Here is a 10,398-nt window from a genome sequence, read left to right on the forward strand (position 1 = left end):
TTAACATTCGCGCACATTTTAAGTGGTAAAAAGCGTTTAATTGTCCAAATTAAATCTCAACTGTCACTGCTCCCGATTAGACCGTCGCCATTTTATTTCGCTACTCCCATAACGCACCGGTGCTCTTCCGATAATTGCTTCAGGCACCTATTCTTAATATCCCTATTATAGCTATACTCATTAGGGGTTTGACTATACGATATCCCTGGTATATGGAAAAAGGTCAAGGATATTAATTTTCGCTGATCCAGGGATCTTTCTAAATTCCTTCGTTCGTTTTCAGCTAAATGTTTGGCTATAATAAGGAATAATATCCCTATCACAGCTCAATTTTTTTTACCGTGTACAACAGAAGTAAAAAAAAAACACAGAAGACGCGATTAAACGACCAGAGCTGACTGTCGAGAGAATATACCCAAATTTGAAAAAGCCACAGTCAGTGGACGCATTGAACTCTACTTCTCAGATCAGGGTGGAGGAGATTAACAATAATTTCTCCTTTCTGAATTCGAAATAAGGTCCAGAGGCAGTCTGACTATTCAAACGCAGATTTTCTTTTCGTAGAAAATCAACACCATCTTTTGCCTGTAAATTCTAATGAAAATGCTTGGAATTAGGATGGCAATTTAGTTTATGCGGAACTTCTTCCTGTTTTTTGTTAACACTTGGCGACTGAAAACTTTTATCCAAGAACATTGAGATTTAATTACATTTTTTCTTAGTTTCTCTTTATTTTTTGAAATTGAAAAATCTACTTTTTTTGTTCTAAATATGTAGTAGAAGTTAAGTCCGAACTCCGTTTAAACCAAAGATTAGCTTTAGCCTAAATTTAAACGCGGTTAATTTACTTTTTAAGTTGCAGTATTCATTAAACGTAAGAAATTACGTACAAAAAAACGTAAGAAGTTTATATAATAAGGAATTAATTTTAATACTTTATCAACGCTTTACGGAGTTTTAGATTTTAAGGGTGTTCGATCGATGTTCTAACGTCAACATTTAATCTCTTCGTTTTACTTCATAAATCCATAATCATATTTGAAAAATGAGTATCGCTACAGAGCGAAAAAATATCTAATTATAATATTTATAGCGTAAAATAAGGAAATCGAATTTTTAGGTTGAAACATAGATCCAAAACCTTTAAGGCAAGGTCGACTAAAAGGTCAAATTTCCTTTGTCGCTTTTACTTTAACTTTTACTTTCAAAGATAACTTATTATAAACAGTTAAACCTAAAATACTATGTTGACTAATTCCTAAGTTCACAAAAAGAATATGTGACACAGAATTAATAAAACATATGTGATATTATTTTTATGGAATACTACATAAAAACAGTTTTTTTAAATTAAGAACAGCAATTTTATATTTTAAGAAAAAGAAATAAAGTTATGTTTGAGTAATTTTTGTACACAATAACATTTTTTATTATGTGTACCACCATTTAGTTAACATGCGGTTTCTTCCATAATTAAACGATACATTATTTATTAGCTGCCATCTATCTCATACGAGAAGGGCGTTACTGGAGAGAATCATTATATAAAAATAAACGATGATCACTTTAGAGATTCTGAAAGAAACTAAATTTTCTTACGTCAAGCGATACAAAATAAATAAAGCAAAGTAGTATCGAGTGGGTTTGTTTTTTCAACATGGAAAATTAATTGCGGCAATGATAACAATAGTTGATTGCAAATAAATAATTCAAATATAAAGATTAGCAAGAATTTAGAAAAAAAGAATCCATTTTACATAAAATTATCTTATTTGTACTCAATAATATTTTCAGATTTAGTATTTTATACAGACAATACAGATAGTTTTCACAAGTGTGAAGTTGGTTTTCAGTAATATGCAGGGCAATATTCTTAATAAATTAATAAAATACTAGAATATTTCAGTAATAAAAAATTCGATCTTGAAATAGAGTTCAATCGGTCCACTGACTGTGGTTTTTTCAAATTTGGGTATATTCTCTCGATAGTCAGCTCTGGTCGTTTAATCGCTACTTCTGTCTTTTTTTTTTTGAAATCTTCTGTCGTATTTCTGGCATTCTTTAGTTTTAAAACTTTCGCGCCAATGACAGGTACACGAGTTCGCCGCGGTAACGCATGCGCGGAACCATATGCACGCTGACGTCATTTTTTTAGAAATTTATAAAAATTACAATAATTTCGTTATTTTTAATTGTTGAACGATAAAAGTGGACTACCAAATACCACCAAACGATTTTGGGGCGATTGGTGCAAACAAAATTCAAAATAGTACAATTTTGGGGTGCTGGTCCTTTTTTTCACAGTTCCATATATTTTTCAATTTTGACCACCAAACGTCAAAAGTGGGCTACCAAAAACCAACAAACGACCACCAAACGATTCCATATGATATCACTAGGTTTTTTCATAGTTGCTGTGCCAACTTCACGTCGATCCGTTTAGCGGTTTTTAAAATGAAAATCGTAAGATTTTAAAGGTTTATAATTTTTGAACAATTTTAGGTTACGTTATAATTTTACATAAAAAATTGGTATTTTGAAGCAAACATTATTATAATTTGAACAAGATTTTGAATCTTTTAATAATTTTGGATTATGTTAGTGCTTTTTAACCGAAAATTTAAGTTTTCAATTAAAAATGATTCGTTTTTTAAAAACTTTCATAATTTTTTAACATATTTACACTAGCGTTTTACCCTAAAAATTGGTATTTTTAAACGAAAATTATTAAAACTCAAACAATTTTTTAAATCTTTTAATAATTTGGATTGTGTTAGTGTTTTTAACCGTGAATTTAAGTTTTTAATTAAAAATAATTCGTTTTAAAAAAAATTAATAATTTAACAAAAATTTTACACTAGCGTTTTATTCTAAAAATTTTTGATAAAAAGTAATTAGTTTTTTAAAAAAATTGATAATTTTTATCAATTTTGTGTTACGCTATGATTTTACGCACAAAAAAGTGACATTTTGAAATAAAAAATATTATTAGTATTTTTTGCCGGAAATTGAAATTTTTATTTAAAAGTGATTAGATTTTAAAAACATTCATAATTTTTAAACAGTTTTAGGTTACATCAGCGTTTTACACAAAAATTGTTATTTTGAAATTAAAATGATTATAATTAAATCAAGATTTCGAATATTTTAATAATTTTGAATCATGTTTACGTTTTTCGCCGGAAATTGAAGTTTTTTCATAAAAAATAATTCGTTTTTCAAAAACGTTCATAATTTTTTTTACAATTTTAGGTAACGTTAGCATCTTAAACAAAAAATTTATATTTCAAAACAAAAATTATTATGATTTGAACAAGATTTAGAATCTTTAAAAAAAACTTAGTATATGTAAGTGTTTTTTGCTCGAAATTATTGGCATTTTTAATAAAAATTAATTGGATTTCAAAGAATATTTGCAATCTTTCAACAATTTTAGATTATGTCAGTGTTTTCAAGTGAAATTGTTACTTTTCAGCGAAAATCATTAGATTTCAATCATATATGATGTTTATTTGAAATAATAAAATTTACAAGCTCATGTTGGCTCATGTTGAAAGAAAAATTAATTCAATTTTGAACTGTAACTTAAAATTCAAAAATTATACAAATTAAAAAAATAATAAACTTGTTTGGAATCTATATGACTTTTTTTAAATACCCACTTTCATATGAAAAACTTGGTGTATTCCGAAACTATTAAAAAAATTGTGTCTTAAATTGCTATTGTTAATAAAACAAATCATTACATTTTAAAGAGTATTTTCACTATGATAGGGTATATTATCGGGTTTTGTCGGAAATTGGTTATTTTAAACCAAAATCATTTGTCTTCGACTTAAAAAATAAAACTTTAAACTTTAAATAACCTCAAGTTAAGATAGCAGTTTTCATAAATTATCAAAAATATTATGCTTGCTTTTATTTGATATATTTTTGACAATAGGTACTAAGAAACAGACCAATTTTTTATTAATATTTTTGTAAGATAAACTTTTTTGCTTTATTTGAGAACAGTGTAACCATTGTATATAGGTATATAATGAGAAAGAAGCCATTGAAACTTGCGCAGGACCCAAATCGATATTCTGACACAGGAGCAATCAGCAAAGTAAGATTAAGTTTCAGGTGACCTCTTACATTTCCTGGGCATCTAGATTTAATTCTTAATCTAAATTCTTTAAATAAAAAAGTATTTGCAAAAACTAAATGAGGATTTAATTAAATACAAATTTAATAAGGAACGACTGAAAAATTCCGAAAATAAAATTCTTGACACTGTAGAATTGCTGAATTAAAAAATGTAGGAATAATAAATGCTCGAACAGTTTATAATATTACCGGATTTGAATAATTACATTTTTTAATAAATATTATTTTTTTATTAAATATACAATAATCAAATATTTTTAACCAAAAAAAAATTTTAATGTTTAAAGTTTCTACAATTATTATTTGAACTTGAAATAACAATAATAAAAAATATTTTATTTTCATAAGAATGTTTGATTATTTTATTTTTAATAAATAAATAAAGTTTATTTACAAAAATTGTATTGTTTAAATTCGGGAATTTTCGAGTTTGTATATTTTATAATTAGGCAATTTTCTGTCTGAAATTCTAAAATTCGGCAATATTATAAACAGTTCGGGAATTTTATTATTTGGGAGTTTTCCAACTCGGGAATTTTATTGTATAATGTTAAGAATTTTATTTTTCAGGACTTTTCAGTCCTTCCCTTTGATAAAAAAAAATATTATTCGAGTTTTATTTTAAAACATAAATTTTAAGCTCTAAAAATGTCAAAAATAGGTCGGAGGAGAATGTGGCGTGTAGCAGTGGGGCCACACGAGAGATGTGAAACTTTGATGCATTAACTATTATTTTTTTTTATGAATTATAATTATCATGAGAATTATCATTATCAGGAGAATTAGATTTCCAAAATAAGATAATCGAAAACATAGATAGGGCAACATGGGAGGACCGTATAAAAAACAAAGATATAGAGGGCGCCTGGACAATGTTACGGGATATCCTTGTTTGATGTACGATCGAAGTGTGTGGTACCGTAGTTGTAGAAAGAATGTCTGGTGATGCGTGGTGGAATGATGAAATTCAGGCTGCCCAAAAAGCAAAAAGAGAAGCGTGCAAGAGAACTTTGAACATCGCAGGTCTTAGCAATGAGGAAAGAAATAGGCATAGAAATGATTATAGACGCGAAAACAGGATACTTAAACGATTAGTTAAAGAAAGTAAAGATACAATTAGAGCAGAAGAAAAGATAAAAATACAAAACGACTTTGATGGAAGCAGGAAACTACTTTATAAAAAAATGAAAGGATACAAAAGTACAGAAATTGTCAACATGAGAAATAGTAGGGGGGAAATGGTATATGATGCAGACGAAATACTAGAAGCTTTCAGAGACTATTTTGGGAGACAATTCGGAGATGAAGCTATAGGACACCACAACTGCGATGTTGAACACGATGCGATGGAAAACTCAATTGAAAAAGTCTGTGTCACTGAGGTTAGGGATATAATTAAGAACTTGAAAAACGGTAAGGCTGCCGGGGTAGACGGTATAAAAAATTTTCGGGTATAAGTATCAACTATTACATTTTTTGTAGAAAATTAATCCTTTCTTGATGAAAATTCAAGTTCATGGTTAAAAGTTGCACTGCTTTGTTAAAATGTAATTTTTTTTGTTGAAGATGAAACTTTTTAGTTGAAAAATCAACTGTTTTGTAGAATATTGGTCTCTTTTAGAATAAATTTAATCTTTCCTGGCGAGGAATACAACTGGTTGAAAATTTGTTTTTTTTTTGAGGATTCAACTATTGTGTTGAAAATTCGTCTTTTTATTATGCAGAAAATTTTATTTTGTAGATGAACTCATCTATTTTTGATTTAAAATAAAAATATTTTTTATTTAAATATCAGCTATACATTTTTCGTTTCGAATTTATCTTTTTTATTTGAAAATTCAATTATTCGGTCGAAGATGAACTTTTTTGCTCAAACTTTGATTTGACATCGAAAATTTTCAAAAAATGTTTTTCAATTATGTCAAGAATTTTGGAACAGTTACATTTATATAACATTAAAAACCAATGAAACCTGAAAATTAAATCGTTGTTTGTAAAATTTTACTATAATTTTTGTTATTATTTTTTTGCGTTATTTATTACACGCGCGCACAGCGCGCGATTGATGATACTAGTATTATTAAAAGAGAATTGGTCAAGGGGTGAATTGAGTAGAGGAGGTGGCATAAAAGAATTATATTCTATCAGGGGTATAGGATATAGGGGTGAGTTTACCCTTAACTTCTTATCTCATATACCCTCCTAATACTCGAGTCTCTCTCGAAATCGAACTTTTGATGAATACCAGTGATTCTCCCGTTTCAAATTTCCTCCCCATATCCGCTCATATCCACCCTATTTTAAGTTAATTAATTCCCATTTCCATAATAATTGTTTTTAAATTAATTTAATGATTAAGCTCTAATTTATTTAGATATATTTAATTAAAATCTCTAATACTTTTGGTTTTTTGATAATTTGCTATTTTAATATTATTTTCAAACCAATTGAATGATTAAACTCTAATTTATTTGTAAACAAAATAAAATCTTTTGCAAAATGTAAATTTATATTTTCAATGAAAATGTTCTAAACTTTATTATTATTATTACATAAATTATTAAAATTATTATTTCAAACCACAACAAATTTATTCCAGGCTTCGCACATTTTTCTCTGTTACTCTTTTTTTCTCTTATTTCAAATAATGCCCCTTTTTATGCCTGTTTTCAAGAAACTTCCCCTTTTCCCCATTTTATCGATAAGAAAATCCAAACATTTTTCTTTCCAAACATAATTTTTTTGTTAGCAAGTCTATCGTCATATTTTTGGTTCAGAATCTATTAACCTAGAAAAGTAATTTTTAGTTGAAAACTAATTTTTCCTTCTTTAAAATTTACTTTGTTTTTGAAAATTGAACTTTCTCTAAAAAGATTTATTTTTTGAATCGAAAAATCTACTATTTGGTTGAAAATGAAATTGGTTTTGGTTGAAGTTGAATCATTTTTGTTTAAAAATTCGACCATTTGGTTGAAAATTAACTTGTTTCTCGAAAATACCACTATTTTTTCAATTCATCTGTTTTAGTCGAAAATTCAATTATATTGTTGTACATTTGTCTTTTCGGGTAGAAAATTCGTTCATTTAGATCAAAAATTGCACTTTTTGCTTAAAACTATAACTGTTTTTGGTTGCAGCTTAATCACTATTGTGGAAAATTCGATTTTTTTGTAAAAAAAATATTTTGTTTTTAAATTCATCTTTGGTGTTTGAAAATTTACTTCATTATAGAACATTTAAATATTTGATTAAGATGTTATTTTTTCCATCGAAAATTCAAATAATTGTTATGCATTCTTCCTTCTGAATATAAAATTCGTCCTTTTGGGTTAAAAATTCCTCTTTTGTGGTTTAAAATTAACTGTGTTGTTGAAAATTGATTTGTCTTCTAAAGAAAAAATAAATTTTTTAATTTAAAATTGAATTTTTTGGTTGAAAATATAATTGTTTTTGTTAGAAATTCGTCAGTTTTGGTTGATTTTTTTTTATTTGAAACCACACTATTCTATTTGAAGTTAAAAATTGATATTTTTTAGTTGAAATTTTAACTATTTGGTCAAAGATTCATTACACAGCCACACAAAAAAAAGTGTGCGGATCTGGTAACAAGACACACGTATTCCTATGGATTTTGGGGCGCTGAATTCAAATTCGGCATAACCTCCAAAAATAACGAAAAATCATGCACTGAGGCAAATAAATTTCAAAATAATGCCAGTGATGCAAATTTTCACTTCAAAAACATGTCGACAACTGTGAAGGATCAACGCTTGTCTGATATCAACTTATTTAACATGACTTTACCCAACATAACCTGACCTCACCTAACCTGAATTAACTGAAATTTATTGAACTACACGTAAACCTCTGGAAGCATATTTTCCCAGTAGCAAATGTGTGCTACATCGAATGGGTCAACTCGAGCCTAACCTAGAAATAAATCTAACCTAACCTAACCTAACCTCACGAAACACAATTAAACTGATTGTGTTGTCTCGTTGTGTTTGCGCTACCGTTTCATTCAGCTTCGGCTTAACCTACATAGAGATTTTAACCTATCCTAACCTAACAAAACCTGACCTAAACTAACCGATTACGCTGGCCACCCTGTTCTTGCGTACTTGCGTCTAAATTTTTAACCACCTGTAGTACAATGAAATGAATTTTATTGTGTTACAAGGGGAATTTCGTTAGGTTCTGTTAAGTTAGATTCATTTGTATAGGTTAAGATCGAGTTAACCCATTAAACATAGCACTCATTGAAGACTGAGAACCGTACGCTTACATAGCTTCACGTGTGGTTGAATTTCATTCGGCTAGGTTAGGTTAGGTCAGGTTTTGTTAGGTTAGGATAGGTTAAACCTCTATGTAGGTTAAGCCGAAGCTGAATGAAAAGGTACCGCAAACACAACGGGACAACATAATGAGTTAAATTGTGTTACGTGGAGTTAAGTTAGGTTAGGTTAGGTTTTTTTAGGTTAGGATAGGTTTGACCTCTTTTCAGGTGAAGCCCAAGCTGATTCAAACGGCACCGCAAACACAACCGGACAACACAATCAGTTTAATTGTGTTTCGTGAGGTTAGGTTAGGTTAGGCTAGGTTCGATTTATTTCTAGTTTAGGCTCGAGTTGACCCATTCGATGTAGCACACATTTGCTACTGGGAAAATGTGCTTTCAGATCTTTACGTGTAGTTCAATAAATTTCTGTTAATTCAGGTTACGTGAGGTCAGGTTCTGTTGGGTAAAATTATGTTAAATAAGTTGATATCAGGCAAGGGTTGATCCTTCACATATTTCGACATGTTTTTGAAGTGAAAATTTGCATCACTGGCATTATTTTTAATTTATTTGCCTCTGTCCATGATTTTTCGTCAGTTTTTGAGGTTATGGCTCAACCATGACGTGATGGGTGATTTTGATACCGAATTTGAATTCAGCGCCCCAAAATCCATAGGAATACGTGTGGCTTGTTGCCAGACCCGCACACTTTTTTTTGTTTGTGGCTGTGTTATTTCTGTTAAAAATTCATCTCGTTGGTTGGAAAATTAACAATTTTGTTTAAAATTCGTATTAATTTGGTTAAATAATATATTTATTTTAACTGAAACTCTTCACTCAAGCATTTTTTGTTAGAAATCGATCTTTTTAGTTGGAATTTCAGCTATTTGGTTCAAGATTTTTTAGTTCAGTTAAAAATTGATAATTTGGTTGAAATTTTTATTATTTTGTAGAAAATTCGTATTTATTTGGTTGAATAATATATATTTTTTTAACTGAAAATTTCCCTTAAACTTTTCTTTTCTTTTTCAGTTAAAATTTAAATTATCTAAATTTTAATTATTTGGTTAAAGATTTTTGAATTCAGTTAAAAATCATAATTTAGGTGAAAATTTAACTATTTGGTGGAAAATTCGTATATATTTGGTTGAATAAATACATTTTTTCGAGTAGAAAATTTCAATCAACCATTTTTTGTTGGAATTGATCATTTGAAGTTAAAATTTCAATTATTTGATTGAAAATAAGACTAGACTAGACTAGTGAAAAATTTATAATTTGGTTGAATTATTTTTTATGTTTCATTTGAAAGAACACAATTCCATTTTTGATTGAAACTTGATCTTTTTTACTTAAAATTTCAATTAACTAAATTTAAATTATTTGGTTAAAGATTGAATAATTCAGTTGAAAATTCATCTCTTTGGTTGAAAATCTAACTATTAAGTTGAAAATTCGTATTCAGTTGCTTTAATGATATTTTTTTTTTATCTGAATATTTCACTCAAGCATTTTTTGTTGGAAATTGATCTTTTTTTAGTTGAAATTTAAATTATTTGGTAGAAGATTCATTATTTCAGTTAAAAATTCATCATTTGGTTAAAAAAATTAAGTATTTTGTTAAAAATTCGCATTTTTTGGTTAAATAATAATCGTTTTAACTGAAAATTTCACTATTCCATTTTTGGTTGAAAATTGATATTTTTAGTTGAAATTTAACTATTTGTTTCAAAATTTATAAATTTTGGTTGAAGATTCATCATTTCAGTTGCAAATTGATCTCTTTGTTTGAAAAAGAATTAGTTCTTCTATTATTCCTCTATTCTCGTGAAAAATCCCCTTATTTTCCCTTTCTTGAGATCATTTTTGGCTACGAGGGTAGTTCAATAAGTCCTTAGAATGACCAACAGATGGCGCGCGAATCGCTCCAAATCATCTGTTTTCAGTCAGCACCACTCCCGACTAGATAT

General features: G+C 28.2%; 1 protein-coding gene across 1 annotated transcript in view; it reads left to right on the forward strand.

Annotated features, from left to right (window-relative positions):
- The window catches only part of LOC117172639 (protein numb), a 192,280-nt gene that overhangs the window by 20,846 nt on the left and 161,036 nt on the right, over window positions 1-10,398 (forward strand). The gene's annotated exons all lie outside the window — the stretch shown is intronic.

This window comes from Belonocnema kinseyi, chromosome 1, assembly GCF_010883055.1.
Source record: "Belonocnema kinseyi isolate 2016_QV_RU_SX_M_011 chromosome 1, B_treatae_v1, whole genome shotgun sequence".
NCBI classification, from domain to species: domain Eukaryota; kingdom Metazoa; phylum Arthropoda; class Insecta; order Hymenoptera; family Cynipidae; genus Belonocnema; species Belonocnema kinseyi.